The sequence below is a fragment of the Mus caroli genome, chromosome 14 (assembly GCF_900094665.2).
Source record: "Mus caroli chromosome 14, CAROLI_EIJ_v1.1, whole genome shotgun sequence".
Lineage (NCBI taxonomy): Eukaryota > Metazoa > Chordata > Mammalia > Rodentia > Muridae > Mus > Mus caroli.
The window spans coordinates 41,610,980-41,634,470 of NC_034583.1; the positions used below are offsets into that span (position 1 = coordinate 41,610,980).

At 41.0% G+C, this 23,491-nt stretch overlaps 1 pseudogene; it reads left to right on the plus strand.

Annotated features, from left to right (window-relative positions):
- Positions 1-23,491, plus strand: part of LOC110309706 — a 35,308-nt pseudogene that overhangs the window by 1,094 nt on the left and 10,723 nt on the right.

Sequence of the window (23,491 nt, forward strand, 5' to 3'; positions counted from 1 at the left end):
AGAGGAAGAAGAGGAAGAAGAGGAAGAAGAGGAAGAAGAGGAAGAAGAGGAAGAAGAGGAAGAAGAGGAAGAAGAGGAAGAAGAGGAAGAAGGGGACTGGCAAGATGGCTCAGTGGTTAAGAGCACCACTGCTGCTCTTAACCACTCAGTGGTTAAGAGCACCACATGGTGGCTCACAACCATCTGTAATGGGATCTGATGCCCTCTTCTGGTGTGTCTGAAGAGAGCAATGGTGTACTCATATACTAAACTAAATAAATAAAATATTTTAAAAAGGAGAAGAGGGAGAAGAAGGAGGAGGAGGAGAAGGAGGAGGAGGAGGAGGAGGAGACAATATTGTCCAATAAATGAAGCACAAATCATGGCTACCATTATGGACAGAGTTATTCCTGATGAACAATTAATTTGGAATAAAAGGACCTATTCAATGAAAGACATGATCTCTTTGATGAGCAAGACATTTAAAGGGAGTTTTTATAACCCATTTCACAAGGATCCTTTTATTGCTATAAAATTAAGATTTATTTTATGTAAATGTTTCAGCCTGAGAGTTTATCTTTAAAAGATTGCACTGCTTTAGACACCTGTGTTTACTCTGTCTCTGCCTCAGTCCTCCCCTCTCATATCTTGATTCTTCGATGCAAAGGACAAAAATCTATTTATTACAGTTGAATGGTGGAATTCAGGGCCTAAAGACAACAAAGAGTGAATAAGAGGTGAAACAATGCATTTTTTAAAAGATAATGTAAGCTTGCAATAATTTTTTCCTTTTCTTATGAAAAGATTTTTAGGTAAGATAGAGAAGTCAGTGAATTTGTGTGTGATGCTGGAATAAGTGTTTAAAATGTAGAAACATAAACACAGCAAGTTCTAGTGTTTTGAACTTAAAAGAAACTTTAATGTATAAAAATTTATCAGTCAAAATACATACTTAAGGAAAATAATTTTATGACAGAATTTATTCTACCTATTTACCTCATCAATAAACTGTACACCAAATAATTTAGTAAGCTTACTAGCAGTGAAGAAGTACAAGATTGGTCCTGCCAAATGTTCTGAATGTTTTTGGATATAAGAAAACCTGAAAAAGCACAAAATGGATTCTATCTACCTTGGTGCCATTATTTATACTATAATCTTACCACAATCAGTAACTTCATTGGATAATTAGAGTCAGTAGCATATTTCTTTGAATATTACTCCATACCAGAGACTACTTCTCAGAAGTTCAACTTAAAAAATCAAAAGCAACCAGGAATTTCCTACCTGGAGAATTGGTCAAATGGTCAGGGAAGAAGGCTTTGGAAGAAACTGGAAGACTGATGTGAATCATTGTTGAGGAATGCCAGGAGGAAGGACAATCTTCCAGAGCAAGGACTTACATATCCACTCTGCAAATGGTGCCTTCTCCCCCCTCCATGGCTACACCTCCAGTAAAACCAAGACAATCCAAAGGACTGGGAGGGAGGAGGACTAGTTAAACACAGCCCTTGAAGAAAATGTTTCCACGAGTGTGTTTTCCTTTTTCATTCTGTCCCACTGCCTCACATCCTTGCTGCAGGTTCCATTTCAAATGAAAAATCAGTTAGACTCCAGTAAAAGCATCCTCCACCAACACTAGCACTAAGTCTGAACAAGATCTGCCAGCTCTTTGTCAAAACTTCTTGATCATGTCGTTGCAAGACCAGAGATGCAATTTCTGTGGGGATGAGAATACCTGCTAAGAATAGATCTCTACAGAACATCTCCCATAGTTCAAAATATGAGTTTTTCCCACACAGAGGTCAGGTTGGAAGAAACACTGTTTAAAAACTTATTTATTTAATTTAAAAAATGATTTTATATGTACAGGTGGTTTTGTCTGCATATATGTGTGTTTCCCTGTGTGTGACTGGTGCCTGTGGATTCCAGAAGAAGTCATGTGCCCTGGAACCAGACTTACAGACAGCTGTGTGCTGAGGTAAAGGTGATGAGAATTGACCACAGGTCTTCTCTAAGAGAAGGCAGTGTGATTAGTTTCTGTACCCTCCTTTAGCCCCAGGAATGTGCATTTTAGCAGAGTCCCATGGACCATTTGCAGCAGAAATCAAGGCATTTTATAAGTACTTGTGGCTAATAAGTGATATTAGTCAGGGATAAAGGGAGGAAAACTGTAGCTATCTACTCTACAGGTACTATTTGAAATAGGAATGTCAGTATGTCAGCTTGCCCGGTGGCAAGTGGCATGAGTAGTGCTCAGTAATACTCTAGTATCTTAAATAATCAAAGCAAGGGCATAATTCAAGCAGCATAAATCCTTGTGACTCATTTTCAAGTGCTAACTTATACAAGCTAGATTTGCAATAAACCACAACTGGCCTTTGGCTAATGATAAAATTTCCATAGGATGCTTATAATTAATTGTGAGGCTAAACAAGAGCTGATGGCAGTAGGGTCATACTGGCCACAGAGCCGAGGGTTGACCAGTGAAAGCCAGCAAAGATAGTTCTTCTGTCACTTGTATAACAGTGAGAAATCTGAAAGGCAAAGTGACATCGATACACCATTATTTCTTCTATGTTGCATACAGAGCTGAGAAGTAAATGGTGACAGTAAGTTTAGCCAGCTGTCACTGTCTCTGTCTTAGACACATACTAAGTTCCAGGTGATGTGGAGCATGTCTGCTGATTACCAGGTTCAGTCAATTAATACTATCTATCTCCTTCTTGGTGGCACCTAAAGGTTGGTGCATTGTCTTAGTCTCCAAGACCAAACCCACTATGGAGGCAGTCAATTATATGCTTCCTTCAGTACGAGTCATAAGAAACAAAGGCTCTGGGTACCTGTTGCCTTCTGCTTTTTTATGAACACAGTTTGCCCTGCTTTTTACATTCTTTTTTTTTTTTTTTCAACAAGAGCAAGAAACTCAAAAAGAGATTCCGGACAGCTGGTTTCAACAACGGAGAATAACATTAAGGAACTGGTGTACTTTGAAGTATTTCTACCCCTTTAGAATAGCTTTAATTATTTAATTTTATTTGTACAAATGTTTTGCCAAATTTATAGGTGACCTTCTGCTACATGCATACGTTGCCCACTAAGAACAGTAGAGGGCAGCAGATCCTGACATACTGGCATAGAGATGGCCGTGAGCTGGCATTTTTTGTGGTTATTGGAAATCAAGCTCAGATCCTTTGGAAGAGCAGGCAGTGTTCTTGACTGCTGAGTTATTCCTCCAGCCGTTTTCTGCTCATTTTAGTGATAATCTCATTCTGTATGCCAAGTTTTTCCTGCCAAAACTTTTCCTATGAGTGATATTTGAATGGCCATTGTTTATTTTGCTTTTGAAGTTGGGTGTTTTAACTAACTCCCTTCTGACTCAAAAGATTTACCCAGCTAGAACCTAGTTTTAGCAAATTATTGACAGATCTAATAAAAGAATTGCTGGATTCCCAGTTAAATTTGTATTTCTGACCTCATGAAATGTCAGGATAAGTCTGGCCTAGGTGTTGAATAGAATATCCTATTTTTATTTATACTAGTTTATAAAAACACTTGGGATTTTTATGTATGGCTGTTTTTCTGCATGTACATATATGTGCATAGCTTCCCTGCCTGATGGTCACAGAGTAAATAAAGTTGCTTTGGATTTCTTGAATTTACAAAAGGGTATGAGGTATTTGTGGGATGGAAATCAAATGCTAGTCCTCTGAAAAATCAGAAAGTGATCTTTGTCACTATTCATCTCTCTAAGACACACACTGAAATATCTTCTAATTGAGTATTTACTATTGGATAACTGGGGTGTACTGTTAAACATTAGATATAGATAAATTTAAATTTAGATGAAAATTCTCTAAATAGAGGATTGCTAAATCTATCAATCCCCAAACTTTTTCCCTGAGCTCATTGCCTTATTTAATAATAGCTCTTGGTGTGTGTACAGACATGATTTACGTATATTTACACCCCCAAACACACCACATACATGTAAACCGTTAAAAGGCAATAACCATAATGTGTGAATTTATTGATTTTATGTGCAAAGAATACTTTTCTTGTTCTACAGTTTTTGTATGTTGAGGTTGGGGAGAGCAGATCTATATCACAGCCATGTGCTACCAGCAGCTTTTGAGATAAACTGTATCAGCTAGAGAGGTTTAAAGTAGTGGCAGTTCCTCAAAAAATTGGACGTAGTACTACCTGAGGACCCAGCTATACTACTCCTGGGCATATACCCAGAAGATGTTATAAGGACACACACTCCACTATGTTCATAGCAGCCTTATTTATAATAGCCAGAAGCTGGAAAGAACCCAGATGTCCCTCAACAGAGGAATGGGCACAGAAAATGTGGTACATTTATTTACACAATGAAATACTACTCAGCTATTAAAAAAATGATGAGTTCATTAAGCTCTTTGGCAAATGGATGGAACTAGAAAACATCAGCCTGAGTGAGGTAACCCAATCACAAAAGAACACACATGGTATGCACTCACTGATAAGTGGATATTAGCCAAGAAGTTCAGAATACTCAGGATACAATTCACAGACCACATGAAGCTCAAGAAGAAGGAAGACCACAATGTGGATACTTAGGTCCTTCTTAGAAGGGGGATCAAATTACCCATGGGGGGGAGCTACAGAGTCAGTGTTTGGAGCAGAAACTGAAGGAAAGGCCATCCGGTGACTGTCCCACCTGGGAATCCATCTCATATACAGTTCTCAAACCCAGACACTACTGTGGATGCCAACAAGTGCTTACTGACAGGAGCCTGATAGACCTGTCTCTTGAGAGGCTCTGCCAGTGCCTGACAAATACAGAAGTGGATGCTCACAGCCATCCATTGGTCTGGGCACAAGGTCCCCAATGGAGGAGCTAGAGAAAGGCCACAAGGAGCTGAAGGGGTTTGCAGCCTACAAACAACAATATGAACCAATCAGTACCCACAGAGATCCCAGGGACTAAACCACCAACCAAAGAGTGCACATGGAGGGACTCAAACCTCCAGCCACATATGTAGCAAAGGATGGCCTTGTAGGACACCAATTAGAGGAGTGGCATTTGGTTTTGTGAAGGCTTTCTGCCCCAGTGTAGGGGAATGCCAGGACAGGGAAGTGGGAGTGAGTGGGTTAGTGAGCATGGGGATGGGGGGATGGGATAGAGGGGTTTTTGGAATGGAAATGAGGAAAGGGGTTAACATCTGAAATGTAAATGAAAATATCTAATAAAAAAAATTAAAGAAAAAAAAGTAGGGCTGACCACTGAGGGTAACGGATTTCTAAATGAGTTTCAGAAGAGATTGTTTGATATCTCTGGCTCAGCTGACATAATTTGCTGTATGAAGGAGAGAAGTTTACTGTGAGAAAGAGCTATTTTGAAAGAAAAAAGCATTGGAGTGCCAAGTTTGTCTAGCTAGTGGCATTCTGCATTTCTGTCTTACAGGGGATACATAATCAGAGACAAGAAGATGTCAAAGTTCTGACTAGATAGTTTGTGGTTGGATCAGGCTGTGGATGTGAGGGAACAGAAGTGTATCTTGCCATCTCTTCTATTTCTCTTGGAACTCTGCGTGTATTATACACCATTCAGGTTGTTTTCATTAGGCCTATTAATTACCAGAATTTTGGTTTAGCTGGCCCAATTTTGTGTACTAGCTGGGACCTTACCGTACTATAGAACTTTATATAATGAGAAAACATAACCTGATTTTCCTTGACTTTAAAAGAAAATGCTGAAACATAATATAGTTGGGTGTGACTGATCTGGCAGGAGACCTGGTCACCATCAATGCATTATATATTAAGTTGAACACACATAGAGTACAGATTTCATCCATCAATTAAATTTAATCATATTCCATTCAAAAAACATTTCTTGGCTACCATTCAAATATACAAAGCTGTTCTGAAGGGAAGTGGGAGGAATATGGTGACAGTGAATATTTGTGCACAGTAAAAAGTGTGGGAACCAAAGGTGGGCAAGTGCTTACAAATCACACACACACACACACACACACACACACACACACACACACACACACACACACACGCATGCACGCACGCACGCATGCATACACTCACATGCACCTGGGATTAAAATGACCATCATGAAGAAAGAAGATCATAAGAACCAGAATTGAGGGAAAATGCTGTGAGATCTGTTCTAGAACTCAGATTCCAGATACTGATACCTCTTTACAATTAAGAGAATGAAAAGGGGAAACTGAGTCCCTGAAAAGCTCAAGGATGATGGGCATGGATATCCCTGCCTAAAATTATTGAACCAACTGCACTCCTGAATCTTCAACTCACAAGGGATTGTAATACTTTTCAGAGCTCCTGTGTAGACTGAGAGGTAACTTACAAGGCAAGGTTTGAAGCCACCCACAGATTTCTAGAGCTCTTCACTGAAGACCAATACACACGGTCAGAAATTGCATGCCTTTCCCCATTTTTTGTGTTTATCCTTGGCATCAAGTTGTCTATTGAGCTCCAGTGTGTCTCTCTCAGTTAAGCATCTTCTGGGCAGGGAGCTGCAGCCCTGGAGGCAGCAAATCCTTAGCGCATCATTCAGAAAGACTCAGAGTCCGCAGGCCTGGCCCAGCACTCGGGAGGCAGAGGCAGGTGGCAGATTTCTGAGTTTGAGGCCAGCCTGGTCTACAAAGTGAGTTCCAGGACATCCAGGGCTATACAGAGAAACCTTGTTTTGAAAAACAAAAAAGGAAGGTTTCATAGAGTCAGAATGCTGCTCCTACTGTTCAGTTATAAAGCCAGCCTGCTTTGCTCTTATGGATACAGTAGCATTTGTGACATCGGCTGTACTAATGAACTACACACTTACGCAGCTGCCTTAATATTGATTGCAAAACTCCCCAAGGCTCACCAAGTCTAAGGTAGCTACAGCAACAGAGCCTACTAGGGCAATGTGGATTTGCCTTTGTCTTCTTGAGAGGCTCCTGACTGCACATAGTGGATCTTTGTTGCTGGACCTTCAGCCTATGGTCATTTGTCACTATAGAAGTGCTTTTATGCTCAATGCACGTTCATAGTAGAAATGAGGAAAATGAACACATCTCCTAAGACAAAATTTCCCTTGTGAATATCAGGTGTGCTACTTCATCCTATTCGGTAGTTTTAAAGTTATCTTTCAAATTGTATGAAGATATCAAGATTTCCTTTCTTAGTGTTTTCCCCTTTTCTTTTTGTCTTTTTGTCTTTGTTTCTTTGTTTGTTTCTTTGTCTGTTCTTCTCCACCCCCCTCTATCTTTCTCCTTGAGATAGGGTTTTGCTACATAGTCCAGACTGGCCAAAAACGTATATAGATGAGGTTGTTTTGAAACTCAGAGCAATATGCCTATCTTTGCCTCTCTAGTGCTGTCAATAAAGATGTGGGCCACTGTGTGTGTGTATGTGGGGGGGCATGCATTGCACTGGAATGTGCAAGTTGAAATTTAATGTAAAGAAGTCCTTCAAGGGTAGTCTAAGTTTATTCTCTAATATAAAAACTCATTTTTCAGTTAAGATATATGTGGTCAATCTCTTTTTCTTCATATTGAATTTACTTACAGATAATGAACAAAGTCTGTGAAACTTCTTTTAGGCTCCGTGCAAAGGTCAACTAGTAGAGATCTTGCTAGGCAAATGAGGTTCATGGTCCACAAAGGACAGAAATACAGTGTTTAATTGTGTCATTGGAAAAAAACTGCCTGACATGGAAACAACTACTTGCTGGAAACTGATCAGGACAGGATTCTATACTGAAAATGTGAAAAATGACTTTAGGTTAAAAAACATATAGTCCACAATTGACTGATTCTACAGATATTTTAAACTGCTCATTGTAGTTTGAGGGACATGCATGTTGGAACTGTGGGGACATGGTTTTTTATTGCATGATATTCAAGTCTTTCAAACTGCTCTCAGGTCTCTGTTGTTTTAGAGACCACACTTAGAATTAAATAGAATTCATATGGTGTCGATGGTGGTGACATGAATCATGGCTTAGTAAGGGTCTCCTTATCCACACCTCTCCATGTGAATCAATGATGCCCTTTATCTCATTTGGGAACACATTCACCAAGTAAATATTTAGAAAATTTCACACATAAGTCTATGGCTAGAGTTGTATTTTTTTTAACATTGCTTTTTATGGTCCTTGAAGATTGAATATGCCAGAGTGACAAAGAAGGAGATCCTGGACTGTGTCTATTTAAGATTGTCAAAGATAATGCTTGGCAGAACAGCTTATCTGCCCACTGCTGGGAGAAATTCAGCAAATTATTCAGACAACAGCAGAAGACAGCAGGGTTCCTTGATAGCAAGTGACAGACAAAGTGGTATTGATTAGCTCCCTAAGGAATACTTTTTAAAGTAGGTGGAGCCAATATCTGCTATCTGTTAGGAATGTGGTTAGAGTCTGTGAGAACTAACGAGCATGGAGAGACACAGAGAGAATAGCACCAAAAATGCAATGTGAACAGAAAGTAAGAGAATAACTTCCCTCTGTTCCCCAAGTATTCTAATGTCTGAGATAGTTTAACCTGAGACACAGATGCTCATAAACAGTGACATTTTCCCTCTTCCCTTCTCCCTGCAGAGCAGCCTAAAGACAATCTGGCTTTTCTGCCAAGCTCTGCTCAGTATTTCCTCTCTCCTGGGCACTTGGCCACATAGGCAGTGTAGTGTAGAGGAAAGAAAGCAAAGGCCAGAGACTAAAAAACATCGCTATAGGGTTTATTTAGGGTTAATAATATTAGCCTCAACATGACTGTGGTCTGACTTTTCTTCCATATTTTCTGGTGTCATACAGCTCCCATAGTTTGATGCTAAACTCCTAAGAGTAGTGATGGGGACCTGCACTGAGCCTGAGAGATGGAGGGATTTGAAGGTTATCTGCTAATTCCTCTGAGTGGCATGCGGCTTGCTGCTGCCATTCCTACAGGCCATCATCAGTTTCTTTTAAAGTTCAGATGTTGTTTCAAAAAGTGGAGAAAAGGAGCTGGAATCACCTGGAGATTTTAACAGGGAAAAGAAAACAGTTTCAAGGGTACAAAGAAGTAGAACAACCGTCTCCTACCTCCTTTTCCTGTGAGGCAGGCAAGGAGGTCATCGCATGCCTGGTTTAACTTAAAGTAGCTTATTTACATCCATATAACAGTGTGACATGCTTTGTTTGCCCATAGGACTCAATTACTGGAATTGTCAGCTCCTTCAACCTGTTTTTCCCATCCACTATGAGCAGACCAACTCTGATGCCCACCTGTGTGGCTTTCTGTAGCATTCTCTTCCTCACCTTGGCTACAGGATGCCAAGCTTTCCCAAAGGTGGAAAGGAGGGAGACNGCACAAGAATATGCAGAGAAAGAGCAGTCCCAGAAGATGAACACAGATGACCAAGAAAACATCTCCTTTGCTCCAAAGTACATGCTGCAGCAGATGTCCTCTGAAGCTCCAATGGTACTATCTGAAGGACCTTCAGTGATACCATTACATAAAGTATTCTCAGTCAACAAAGAGAGCCATCTTCCAGNAGCTGGGCTTCTGCATCCTACCAGCCCTGGTGTTTACTCTTCCAGTGAGCTTGTGGTCTCAGCCAGTGAACAAGAGCATGGCCCCAGCCAGCTTGAAAGAATGTCTACTGAGCACAGCCTTTCCAAGTCCATGTTAACTGCTGCTGTATCTTCACCTGCTTCTCTGAATCCTGACCAGGAGGGACCCTATAACAGTTTGAGTACCCAGCCTATTGTAGAAGCAGTCACAGATGTAACACATGGTTCTCTGGATTATTTAGATAACCAGTTATTTGCAGCTAAAAGTCAGGAAGCATTTAGCTTAGGAAATTCACCTTCTTTCTCTATAAATACCAAAGAACATGAGATAATCAAAGCAGATGCAGCCATGGGAACTACTGTCTTTCCTGGTGTTGATTCTACAAGAGACACGGAGCCTGACAGGGAGAGACCTTCAGAGATGGCAGCTGATGATGGCCAGAGCACTACCACCAAGTATTTGGTGACAATCCCCAATAATGTCCTGACTAATGAGCCAACATCCAGCAGCATTTTTAGGGGCCCAAAGGTCACAGTGAGTGTCAGAACAGCTGGCCCAGTCTCTTTTGTCTTCAGTGAGGAGTGGGATGACACCAAATTTGAGAGCATAAGTCGGGGGAGGCCCAGATCCAGGAGACAATGTAGGGACTCAAGTGAGAACAAAGCCACCACATGGGACCTATGAGAGTTTTGAGGGGACTGAGGAGAGGCCCCCTTCCACAGCAGTTATAAAGGTGGCTCCAGAACTCCTGAGAGGAGAACTAGCCTTGGAAGCAGCCCTGGTGATTGCACTGGGGGATGAGACTGAAAGTATAACAAAGTAAAAACAAAATTCTTGGCCTTTAGGTCAAGGCTTGGGAATGTGACCTTTGTGACTCATTGCTCCAAGGTATGCTAATCATACCTTGATATTCCTTCACCCACCTGCTTCCTGGGTTCAAAGAGTGTTCATTCAAGGAAAGTCACCCTGAACTACGCTGGAACCCACTATACAAATGTGCTTTTGTTAGGGGCTCTTAGAAACTGTGTTGAGAGTTAACCGGAACAATTACCAGGTAGTCCTTGTAACACTTGTGACTTTGCACTTCCTTGTGACTCTTAACTGGTACCTTTGGTATTTTCCAACAACGCCCTCCCCACTTCCTTGAGTTGTGGTTTCTTCCTTTAAATACCCCGTTACTCAGCTACTCGGGGCGCCANGGTCCTCTACCCCTGCGTGGTGTATGACCATGGGCCCAAGAGTGCTCTTGAATAAAAATCCTCTTGCAATTTGCAGCAAGATCGTTTCTTGTGGGTAATTTTGGGGTGTCGCCTCTCCTGAGTCAGAACGTGGGGGAGTCCTCACGTTGTTGGTCTTTCAAGACCAATCTTGACCCATCAAATTTCCTTCACTCCCATGATTCTGGCAGAAGACCCTGAAGTTTCCACCATGAAGCTGTTCCCAAGTGCAGGAGGCTTCAGAGCCTTCACCCAGGGGGACAGGACCCAGCTCTCCTCAGAAACTGCAGTTTCTACCTCTCAAAATGAGTCTGTGCTACAGCAGGAAGCAGGAAATGTGTTAAAATGTATGAAAAGACAGTAAAAAATTAAAACAACCATAAATAAAGCATATCCAAAGTTTGATTGATTTGGAAACTGTCAGTTTGGATCTTTTTTTTTTTTTAAATGGGGTTGGGGATTTAGCTCAGTGGTAGAGTGCCCCTGGATTTGATCCTCAGCTATGAAAAAAAAAAGTAGTTATATTTGAAATTTTTTGAGATGGAATCTTAAAAGGATTCTTTGAATTTACTGTGTTCCTGCCTTTGCCCCTATCTGCTAGGACTGCAGATGTGAGTCACTGTGCCTGGCTGGTTTTATTTTGTTTATTTTGGTTTTGAGATAGGATCCCACTGTAGTTCTGACTTGCCTTGACTTGTCCTCTTGACTTCATACTCATGACTGTCCTCTTTCATCTGTCTCCTTACTGGTAGGGTCACAGATATGTGTGGACATATTTGGCTTTGGTTTGTTTATGTATTCATTCATTCATTCATTCATTCACTTGACATCCTGATCTTCCATCCCTCCTCTCTTCTCAGTCCCACCCTTGGACCCCTTTCATTCCATTCCCCCTTTCTTTCTCCTCAGTTAAGGGGAGACTCCCACACCTTGGGTACCAACCTCCCCTGGCATATCAAGTTATGGTAGGACTAAGCACATCTTCTTCCATTGAGGCCAGCAAGGCAGCTCAGCTAGGATAAAGGGATCCAAAGGCAAGCAACAGAAGCAGAGACAGTCCCTGGTCCAATTGTTATGGGACCCACATGAAATCCAAGCTGCATATCTGCTACAAATGTGTAGGGGTCTAGGTCCAGACCATTCATGCTTTTTGGTTGGTGGTTCTGTCTTTATGAGCCCTCACTGGCCCAGGTTAGTTGGCTCTGTATGCCTTCTTGTGGTGTCCCTCAGATCCTCAATCCTCCCCTTGACTCTTCCATAAGACTCCCTGAGCTCCTCCTACTGTTTGTCTGTGGGTTTCTGCATCTGTTCCCATCAATTGCTGAGCGAAACCTCTCAGGTAACAGTAATGCTATGATCCTGTTCATGTGGTTCTATTTTTTAATAGTGACTTAGAAAGATTTACTCAAGATTTAATCAAAGGCAGAAATAGTAAAGTAAATCATGTATATTCCATAACAATTATATCCCTCTCAGAAGTCAATGTCTTCACCTGGGAGCAATTTGTACATACCCCAACTCTCCTTTGTACACTTGACAGTGTTTGCAGATGATTTTAGTTGTTTTTGTTGATACTTACTGCATATGTCTCCTGGGTAGGTGCCAGAGATGCTTTAGAATTTTCTGTGGGACTGCACCCAGAAGAAATGGACTCAGACAATTTATCAATAGCATTGTAACCACTGTAGTTAGACATTTTTCAATTGTTTTATCATGAAAATATATTAATACATTTGAAAATATGAAAGAAACAGCTATATTTTAAATAATGTAACAATAATGTATTATACTTATTTAGATGTTGTTGCAAAATGTGTGCATATCTTTGACATTTCTTACCAAAAATAACTAGTGTAACCTCCCTCAAACCTGAAGCTAGCTGAGCCAGTCCTCGACCTTGCTGCCACTAAGGAGATTATCTAGGGTGGAGCCTCCCTAGATCACTCTATTGTTCAGCCATTGTCGCTGCTACCTGCTGGGAGGCTGCCTAGCTATTCTGGAGACTACACCCTATCCTGCACGTGGTCACCTGCAACTGGGCTCCAAGAATGAATTGGCAGGAATGGGCCTCCCCTCCCCCTTTATAAGTGCAGTCGCCCTTAAACATTTGGGCCTTGATCAGAATATTATCTTGGCTTCACTTCTCTCTTGTCCACCTAGTTTCCCTTTCTTTCAGCACAGGCCTGCCACTCAGGTATACTCTGTCCATGTGAGCCGCTGGACAGCTCGCAACAATCTGGCGCTGGGACTGGGACCTGAAGAAGTTCAGGAAGATGCTGAAGGAACGCTGTTTTGTGTGGAGCTCCACGAGAAGAAAAAGAAAAGGGTCATATCAGACACTGAAGCGACAAGTACACATTCTAGCGCTAGTTTAAAACTTCATTTTCTTAAAGGGTTGCTACAGGCATGGAAAGTTTGGATTCGGTGCTAACCCAGTGCTGAGTTCACTTGCGTCTGCAGCGGAATTATCGGAACTAGGAACTGATTAGGTGGTTGTCCGTAGATTTTAAAAGCTGCCTCAGGGGAGAGGAAAAGGGTTTAAAAAAGAAATGAATCAGGCGATTGTTCTCAGTTTTCAAGAGTTGCTTCGAGCAAGAGGAGTAGGGCTAAAAGTACAATTGTTAGAAAATCTTTTAGATAGGATAGATTCTTGTTGCCCATGGTTCAAGGAAGAAGAAACTTTAGCTATCAGAACCTGGCAGAAAATTGGAAAAGCCTTGAAAATCACTCAGGCAGATAATTTCACCCTTTGCCTCTGGGCGCTTGTAAACGATGCTATTGAAAAGGTGATCTCACAGGGGTTAGACAGTACCCAGGCAGAGCTTGATCAATCTCAGGAAGAGCATCTTTCAGAGAGGGTCTTCTCAGAAAATGGTCCTCTCAACTCTAAATTTGATAGATATAGAGACTCTGATGATGAGCTAATTTTAGACAAAGAAGATCACTCAGAAAGAGGAGCAGCCAAATATCCTGAGGAGGATTGGCCTCCTTGCAAGTTTCCCACTCCACCTATAGCCTCCACTGTGGGAGATGCTACTCATAGGGACACACAACTAAACAAATTAGAGTTTGAAGTTAGGCTGCAGAAATTGACTAATGAGTTTTGGGAGCTAAAAAGGATGTCAGATACAGGAAGGAGTAACTCTTCTGAAATGTACCAAGCGCCACCAGGAAGAGCTGTGAGTCAGGCTCGTGGGTGAGGACAGGATACATCTGATATGCTAGACTTTCCTGTCATCAAAGTAATTGACCAGTAAGATACTAGAGTCACACATTACCAGACTTTGGATTTCAAGTTGATAAAGGAGTTAAAAACAGCTGTTGTGCAATACGGTCCTTCAGCCCCTTTCACACAAGTCTTCCTGGATACGGTCATGGAGTTACACTTAAACCCCCTAGATTGGAAGATTCTATGTAAGGCTATCCTGTCAGGAGGAGATTTCTTGCTTTGGGTGCCGAATGGCGAGTCGTCAGTAAGAAAGCTGCCGCTTTAAATGCTCAGAACGGTAATCCAGACTGGGATAGCAACATGCTTCTGGGAGAAGGTCCATATGAGGGCCAGGCTAATCAGATTGGTTTTTCTGTTGGAGTGTACCACCACACTTGGGGACAGTTATGGGTTTGAGGGGATGTTTGTGGAAGTTTAGCCAGCATTCTGCAGAGTCCTGATGAGCCTTACCAGAACTTTGTGGATAGGGTATTAATAGCAGCTAGTAGAATCCTTGGAAAATCTGACAAGGGAAGTCCTTTCATTATGCAATTGGCTTATGAGAACGCTAACACAATGGGTCGTGCCGCTATCTAACTGCTCAAAGGACAAACAGATCTAGCGGGATATGTCTGTCTTTGTGCAGAAATCAGGCCAGCATATAATCAGGGTTTGGCTTTCGGCACTGGTTTGCAAGGGACTGCCATACAAGCAATGTTCTCGTGAAACAAGGGAATAATGCATGTTTTAAGTGTGGAAGTTTGGGTCATTTTAAAAGTGATTGTCCTAAGAACAAAGGTGCCAAGAGTGGGAAAGCAGGCCGTGCCCTAGGAATTTGTCCCCGGTGCAGGAAGGGCAAACATTGGGCTAAGGTGTGCAAATCCAAGCCAGGCACTCTGGGCTGTCTGTTGCTGGGAAAAAGAGGAGGGGCCAGCCCCAGGTCCTGACTTACAGAAAACAGCTTATGGGGCCCTGAACCTGCTGCCCAGCCAAAGAGATCAGTTTTTTAACTTGTCAGGGCAAAACGAGGAGGTGCATGATTGGACCTCTGTTCCACCACCCACTCAAAATTAACCCCAGATGTGGGAGTCCAAACTCTGCCTACCAGAGTCTTTGGACCTCTACCTGTAGAAACTTGTGGATTTCTTTTAGGACGAAGCAGCTCTATTGTAAGAGGCCTGCAGATTTATCCAGGTGTTATAAATAATGATTATGAGGGAGAAATTAAAATCATAGCTGCTTCCCCTCATGGTGTTATAGCTGTACCCCCTAATCAAAGAATTGCTCAACTTGTTTTAATTCCTCTACATCCACCACTGTCCAGATTTGTTAAGAATGAGAGAGGACAAGGTCGTTTTGATTCCTCTGATGTGAATTGGGTCCAATCTATTACTAATCTGAGACCTAACCTTCAATTGACATTAATGGAAAAAGCTTTGAAGGATTGATAGATACTGGAGCTGATGTAACAATTATTAGAGAACAGGATTGGCCCACAACTTGGCCTTTGACTGATACACTTACTCACCTTCAAGGAATTGGTTACGCTAGTAACCCAAAACGAAGCTCCAAATTGCTAACCTGGAAAGATGGGGAAGGAAAATCAGGACAAATTCAGCCGTATGTTATGTCAAATTTGCCTGTAACTCTGTGGGGAAACGATCTCTTGTCACAGATGAGTGTTATAATGTACAGTCCTAATGAGATGGTGACTAAGCAGATGCTCAGACAGGGACTTTTGCCTGGTCATGGGCTAAAAAAGAAGGGACAAGGCATTAAGACTTTTGAAAATCCTAAACCTCACTCTAACACAAGAGGTTTGGAGTATTTTCAGTAATGGCCACTATCTTGCCTGCATCCCACACCGATAAAATTCAATGGCTTAATGATATTCCGGTGTGGGTGGATCAGTGGTCTTTACCTAAAGAAAAAATAGAAGCCACTTCTTCGCTAATGCAGGAGCAACTAGAGGCAGGAAATTTAGTAGAATCTCAGTCCCCTTGGAATACACCAATTTTCATTATCAAGAAAAATTCTGGTAAATGGAGATTGTTACAATATCTAAGAAAGGTTAATGAAACCTATGGGACCTTTACAACCTGGGCTTCCATCCCCAGTAGCCATTCCTAAAGGATATTATAAAATTGTGATAGATCTGAAAGATTGTTTCTTTACTATTGCTTTGCATCCAAAGGATTGTGAAATATTTGCTTTTAGTGTTCCTTCTATAAATTTTAAGTAACCAATGAAAATATATCAATGGACAGTTCTCCCACAGGGCATGGCTAATAGTCCTACCTTATGCCAAAAGTTTGTGGCACAAGCCATTCAGCCTGTGAGACAACAATGGCCTATGATNTANATCATTCATTTCACAGATGATGTTTTGATGGCGGGAAAAGACCCCCAGGATTTGCTTTTGTGTTATAGAGATTTACAAAAAGCTTTAGCTGAGAAAGGATTATAGATAGCTCCTGAAAAGATACAAACTCAGGATCCTTATAATTATTTGGGCTTTAGACTTACTAATCAAGCTGTTTTTCCCCAGAAGATAGTTATTTGCAGAGACAACTTAAGGACTTTGAATGATTTTCAATAATTGTTAGGTGATATTAATTGGCTTCGCCCCTATTTAAAGCTTACTACAGGTGAGTTGAAACCTTTATTTGATATTCTTAAAGGGAGTTCTGATCCAACCTCCCCTAGATCCTTAACCTCAGAAGGATTGCTGGCCTTACAACAAGTGGAAAAAGCAATTGAAGAGCAATTTGTCACTTATATAGATTACTCTTTGCCTTTACATCTGCTAATTTTTAATATGATTCATGGGCCTACAGGATTGTTATGGCAAAAGTCTCCTCTAATGCGGATACATTCGAGGATTTCTCATAAACGTAATATCTTGCCATATTATGAAGCAGTAGCTCAGATGATTATCCTTGGAAGGAAGCAGGCACTAACTTATTTTGGCAAAGAGCCAGATATTATTGTTCAGCCTTACAGCATAAGTCAAGACACTTGGCTGAAAAAGCACAGTACAGATTGGTTTCTTGCTCAAATAGGGTTTAACAGAACTGTAGACAGCCACTACCCTCAAGATAGGTTGATATAATTTTTGAATGTACATGAGGTGATAGTTCCTAATAGGACCTCTTTACAACCCTTATACAATGCTGTTCTGGTGTTGACTGATGGCTCCTCTAAAGGGCGAGCTGGATTTCTTATAAATAATCAACAGGTAATCATAAAGACTCCTGGCCTCTAAGCTCAATTAGCANAATTAACAGCAGTACTGAATGTCTTTCAGTCTGTGCATGAGGCTTTTAATATTTTTACTGATAGTTTATATGTTGCACAATCGGTACCCTTATTGGAGACCTATGGTACATTTAACTTTAATATGTCAGCAGGATCCCTGATTTCACAATTGCAAAACATCATGCTTGCCTGAAAACACCTGTTCCATATTGGCCACATACGATCTCACTCTGGTCTTCCTGGACCTTTAGTTGAAGGCAATGATTACATTGACAGAGCTCTAATAGGAGAAAACTTAATTTCAGATCCTGTTGCTTTGGCCAAACGTGATCATGAAAAACTTCATCTCTCTAGGCATACCTTAAGGTTCTGACATAAGATCACTAAGGAGCAGGCAAGAATGATTGTAAAACAATGTCCTAAATGTATTACATTATCTCCAGTGCCACATTTAGGAGTTAATCCATGAGATCTTTATGCCTAATCATATTTGGCAAATGAATGTAACTCATTATACAGAATTTGAAAAATTAAAATATATACATGTTTGTATTGATACTTGTTCAGGATTTCTTTTTGCTTCTCTGCACACTGGAGAAGCCTCCAAAAATGTAATTGATCATTGCCTACAAGCCTTTAATGCCATGGAATTGCCTAAACTTATTAAGACAGATAATGGGCCATCCTATTCTAGCAAAAATTTTACTTCATTTTGTAAAAAATTTGGCATCTAACATAAAACTGGAAATCCTTATAACCCCATGGGACAAGGAATTGTTGACCGTGCTCATCACACTTTAAAAAAAATGGCTTTTAAAAACAAAACAAGGGCAGTTATATCCCCCAAGGTCACCAAAGGCACATCTTGCTTTTGCTTTATTTGTTCTAAATTTTTTGCAAACTGATGTTAAAGGTTAGTCTGCAGTGTATCACCACTGGCATCCAGTTACTTCTAGTTCTTATGCCATGGTAAAGTGGCGGGACCCATTAACTAACAAATGGAAGGGTCCAGACCTCCTGGTCCTAATTTGGGGAAGGAGCTTGGTCTATGTTTTTTTCACAAAAAGAAGACAGATTGCGATGGTTGCCTGAGAGATTAGTTTGTCAACTGGACACCAATCCTGAATCTTCTAGTAAGTATGACTTTAACCTTGATTATGGCTAAAAATCCTCTTTAGCCAATTTAGTTAATTTGGAGCACAGCCTCCACTCCCAGAGAAGCTGCAGCCTTTCTGCAATTCTCAAAGTCACCTCCCCCACACCGGGAGCTCTAAGTCTAAGCCTGATCGTTGCTAATTTGCAATTGAAGGAAGTACCTGGACTTTCCCAAAGAAGTTTTTGTACTGTCGGTTCTCACTGTCTCGACTTTGTTTTTCAAGCAGGTCAGTCAATGCCCTTTAGCCTGACTGCAGCAGGTATGCATCTCCACCTCCAACAGCACAGGTGGCAGTTATTAATCTTCATTCAAGAAGCATTCTAAGTACATATTGTGACTTTTGGTCTGATTTGGGAATAAGGTTTTCTATGAGGGCTGGACAGTCTAAGATGGGCACCCTGATTTCGGAATCATATCAATCTAGACAGAAGTACATGCCAAGAGGCCGTGGCTTATTAATAATATACCACAGAGCCATGTAAAAGATTGGAGGCAAAGGTTAATGTCTTAGAAGTAGTAGTCTTAACAATAGGGCAGGGCATAGCATATATTAAGGCTAGAAAGGGAGAAATTTCAGATATTAGCAATAGTCACTTGAACACTTGGAACATTGATGAATTGGCCAGAGATTTAAAACATAACCTAAGTGCATTAAATCCCCTGGATTGGGTTCAATATATAATCCTACTTGCTATTATTATTGGCATTATTTTATTAGCAAATTGTTGTGTTTCCACTCATCTTTAGAGCACTCCTGAGATCTGTAGCTACAACGAGGTGGGCCATTCCGGAACTTTGGGAGAAATATAAGAATGGGGCAATGCTATGCACACTCCAGTGAAATTTGCTTGGCAGGCCAAGAGGCCTGGAAGCACTCATGAGGCTAAGAGTTTCACAGAAACTCACCTCCTGGAACTTTGGCATTCTCATAACCCATATATTCTTACCCTATCCCTGAGATAGTCTGGTGTATGGATTCACATGCTTTCTTTTAGTATTATCTTATTATAAGTGCCTTTTAAGATTGAATTCTGACATAGCTAAGTCTTCGTCAATGTTCCAACCTCCTAGAAAGACCTTGAAGCTGACAAACTTGGAATTCAGTAAGGAAGTTACCTATTCAGTAACCAATTAAGCATTACAAAGGACCAAGCTGGAATAGCTCAGGGCTAGCCTGCAGAGTGTTTACTTGAGGCAGTAACCAGTCTTACCCAAACACAATGGCCTAGCTCTAGCGAATAGGTGGTTTTACCTTGAGAAAAGTTAGAGAATCCAAATGAGACAGGTTTGTTCACTAGGCCCAAAGAAATCAGGCAGAACTATAGAGCATAAATAAATTTTATGTCTCAGTCTAGCTTTTTTTTTTAATATTAATAACAGGGAGGAAATTGTAACCTCCCTCAAGCCTGAAGCTGGCTGAGCCAGACTTGGACCTTGCTGCCTTTAAGGAGATTATCTAGGGTGGAGCCTCCCTAGATCACTCTATTGTTCAGCCACGGTGGCTGCTACCTGCTGGGAGGCTGCCTAGCTATTCTGAAGATTACACCCTATCCTGCCCATGGTCACCTGCAGCTGGGCTCCAAGAATGAATTGGCAGGAATGGGCCTCCCCTCCCCACTTTATAAGCGCATTTGCCATTAAACATTTGAACCTTGATCAGAACATTGTCTTGGCTCCATTTCTCTCTCTTCCTCCTAGTTTCCCTTTCTTTAAGTGCCAGCCTGCCACTCAGGTGTACCCTGTCCATGTGAGCTGCTGGACAGCTCACAACAAACTAGGTAGATGTTTATCTTGAAGAGTTAACTACTTAGGTTCTAGGACCTTCCTTTCCAAAATTTAGTCATCTAGAAATAATATATGGAGAAATGTACATCATCTACCTGCTTCATTTCAAAATTTCCACATCTTTTAATATTAAGAGTTGGAGACACTGATTTGCTGTTGATGAATTATATTTTTTCTTTCTTCATGTGGTTGGATATATAATATCATCTGGAACAGAAGGCTCTGCATAAAGTGTATATACTCAACTTCAGATTGTTTCAGAATGTGCAAACCTTATGACCTAGTCCAGGGAAGACTATTAATAAAACTGTCAGATTTGTAACATGGCTTATAAAGTTTTGTTGGTGTGTAATTAAAATGGTAAAATTATCAGTTGATAAACAGTAAAAGAATATTAAATAATTTACATTGCTATTAACATTTTAGGTTTTTGAGACAGAACCTCAAGCAGTTTAGATTACGATGCTTTTTGAACTCCTGATTCTCTTCCTGTCACCTCTTGAGTACCCTAATTATAGTTCTGCATTACCATGCTCAGCTTCTAGTTTATTTTTAAAGACTGAAATAGCTGTAAAGTGAAAATTTCTATAGATGCTTCCAGAAAATATTTTATAAGTTGTTTTGAAAACCTGGGACAGTATTTTACTATGTAGCCTGTCTAGCAACAGTCCACAGGATTCATGTTTCTAGAACATGAAGACATGTTGTTCCAGGGTGTGTCTTATACAATTAAATCCATATTGCTATGTTTTAAGGCTTATAGGAGCTTCTTCAGATATAAGCTAAAAGGTAAAATGGATAATAATAGGCTATTTTCATGATCAAATAGTCTCTCAGTAATACTCTCATTTACCTACTGCTCTGTGAACAGGCTCAGTGATTGAGATCACAGACTCCTCTTGCAGAGGTCTTGAGTTTGCTTCTCAACACCCACATTAGATGGCTCCAGGGAATCCAAGCATCTTCTTCAGGGTTCCATGGACACATACAATAAAATAATTGTGAAAAAGATGTCTACTGTAAACCTGCTATGTGCAAAGTACTGTGCTTTGTGTTTGGAATATAAAGAGTTTGCTTGTTTCAAAAACAGAAAAAGCTAGTAGATAAATATTATTGTTCTTGTTTAGTAGCTAAGGAAACTGAAGTTTGTTGTTCAGTTTGTGAAGTTTATTGTTCAAGACAGGCCCAAAGTGGGATCCAGTTCAAGGGGAGGTCCCAAGGCCTGACACTGTTACTGAGGCTATGGAATGCTCACAAAAAGGAATCCATCATGACTGCCCTCTGAAAGACCCAACAAGCAGCTGAAAGAGTTAGATGCAGATGTTTGCACCCAATGAATGGACAGAAGCAACTGACCCCTGTTGTTGAATTAGGGAAGGCTGAAAGAAGCTGAGGAGAAGGGTGATCCTATAGGAGGACCAGCAGTCTTAACTAATCTGGACCCCTGAGATCTCTCAAACACTGGACCACCAAACAGGCAGCATACACTAGCTGATATGAGGCCCCCAACACACATACAGTAGAGGTCTTCCAGGTCTGTGTTCATTCAGAGATGATGCACGTAACCCTCAAGAAACTGGAGATCCCAGGGAGTTTAGAGGTCAGGTGGGGTGGGGGGTGGGGACATCCATGTGGAGATGGGGTGGAGTGGGGAGGAGGTGTGGGATGTAGAGCAGAAAGAGGATGGATGGGGGTGTGGGGAGTGGAATATGTAGTATAAAAAATAATTTAAAATTAAATTCAATTTAAAAAATGCCTGCAAGAGACTACTTCTCAATAGGTCCACAGCCCCTTTTTCCTAATGACCTTACCTCTGGTTGGTGGGGTAGAAGGTAGGTTGAAACATTTAAGAACTCAAAATAAAGTAAGTTTTGAAAAAAATGAATCACAAACCTAATGAATAGTTGAATCAAACTTCAGACACAAGTAAACTGACTCTTTGACCTGCATTCTTGACCACTGGGTTATAGGTTTCCATGAGTGGCATTACTGTCCTTCCTCTTTAACACAGTCCACCTCCTGACTACCTTATCTGTCCAACCCAGAAACTAGGTGAGCACTGGTTATTGTAATTACTATTTTTTTTTATTTGTTTGTTAATTTTTAAGATGCTAACTTTCTTTCCACCTTTTAGGTATGCAAAAGTGAATAATAATATGCAAAAGTACTTCTGAAACATTTTAATGTGACATAGTTCTGCATAATTTGTTTCTCAACAGACTGATTCAGTTAATATTCAAATATGTCTGAGAAGCTCAGGAGCTATCTTCCTATTTTGTTTCAATTTTATTCTAGGTTTTTTTGTTTGTTTATTTGTTTTTACACTAACTTCTTTATTTCTGTCTTAGATTGTTCTACAGCTCCCCTGAGCAGCAATAGTAACATTGTTTACTGGTCCATGATTCCCAAGCTCTCTTTGTTGTTCTAGTCTCTATAAGAGCTGGCTGCCCCTTTTCTGTTTATAACTTCATAGTGAATTTAATATATAGGAATTTGGTCTACTTTAAAATGTTTCCCTCCTTTTCAGACATCACTCAAGAGATAAAAATGGCTACTCAAGCAATGAACACTACATTACCTGTGGTGACACAAGAGCATATTGCCACCATCGAGGTTCCCAGAGGCAGTGGGGAGCATGAAGAGGGCATGCCATCCCTCTCTCCTGTGCTGTTGAAGTGGGTGATGCTGAGCTGTCAAGAAGATGGGAGTCTCTGGCCACTCCAGCCTCCACCACTGTTGTCCATTTGTCTCTCAAACTTACCTCTTCCAAGGGGAGTGTGGGCTCAGTGTTTGAGGGAGGAGTGTGCATCTTTACTGTTAACTACAGGAAGGAGAGAGGCAGCTGGCCCTTTCACCAGCACACACATGTTCCCTACCTGGAAAGATAGTCAGCATTCTTTGCTTGTAGAAATGTGCTATACTATCAACCTATGAGGCAGACTTCTCTCCTGGGTCCCAAGTCTAATCCTCCTGAGGGCTCCTGCCTAAGAGCCAGGGTAGGGAAACAAAAATAACAAGGAGTTGGGATTGAAGCCACCTTTGTCCCTGTCTAAGACTGGGGCCCCAGGTAAGCTTCTCATCGTTTGTAAGCCTCTGTTCATTTCTAGTAATGTCTACCTAGGTTATTGTAAAAAGCAAGTTAACCGTGAAAAGGAGTTTCTATATCCTAGGCCATCAAATGCCCTTTTTTCTTGAACTCACCAAAAGTTGTTCTTTTTTTTTTTAATTAGGTATTTTCCTCAATTACATTTCCAATGCTATCCAAAAAATCCCCAATACACTACCCCCCCAGTCCCCCACCCACCCACCCCCACCCCTTGGCCCTGGCATTCCC